The 737-nt window shown below is 31.6% G+C and overlaps 1 protein-coding gene across 1 annotated transcript in view; it reads right to left on the reverse strand.

Annotated features, from left to right (window-relative positions):
* Positions 1–391: 391 nt before the first annotated feature.
* LOC138700991 (uncharacterized) overlaps positions 392–737 on the reverse strand; it is a 175302-nt gene continuing 174956 nt past the window's right edge. The window contains exon 5 of the mRNA XM_069827459.1: positions 392–737. This exon is cut by the window's right edge and continues 514 nt beyond it. The gene's annotated coding sequence lies outside the window, so the exon portion shown is untranslated.

Below are 737 nucleotides of genomic sequence, written 5' to 3' on the forward strand. Positions count from 1 at the left end.
AGGTGTCTCTTTTAAGGTTATTTTTACCAAAATATATCTATTATGCCGATGGAACAATTCAGATTTGAAAATATAAATTGTTGCAAAATAATCATTCGCATTATAAGCATACATGAAAATTGTCCACTGAAGTAAAATATTAATGCTTTTACACCGCGATAAATTGTCAGCGTGTAATAGAAATGCAACCGACGCATTTAACTGACAGAAAAAGTTTTCTCCACAACAAAATTAAGATACACCTATATTCATGTTTAGCGCCCTGCAAGGACAGCAACCAGCAAAACAAGAATGCGGTAGAAGTAATCGCTCTCGTAAGGCGTACTGCATTTTTGGTATGTTTCTTTCTTTATACAGTCAGGATCTTCTTAGTTTGAACAATAAGGATATCTAACAATTTCCCATCCTAGTACTAAATATTGTAGCGGATTTTAGTAATTTTCTAGTGGTCAGGTTGAATTTTCTTTTGCCAACTTTATTAAGAATTTTGATAGTGGGAAATACTACAGATGACAGTTATTTTCTAACTGTTATGTTGACAGCATTGTTTGCCTTTGAAGAAAATGTGAATGATCATGAAACGAAAATTACTAGCGAGTTTATATGAAATTTGGGCGTAATAATATTAAAAACTAATACCGTATTTACAAATAGTATATATTTTAAAGTGGTACTCGGTTTTCGGTGCTGGTATTAATTATTTCATTGGCCAAACAAATTAAATTTGTAGGTTATGT

This window comes from Periplaneta americana, chromosome 6 (assembly GCF_040183065.1).
Source record: "Periplaneta americana isolate PAMFEO1 chromosome 6, P.americana_PAMFEO1_priV1, whole genome shotgun sequence".
Classification (NCBI taxonomy): domain Eukaryota; kingdom Metazoa; phylum Arthropoda; class Insecta; order Blattodea; family Blattidae; genus Periplaneta; species Periplaneta americana.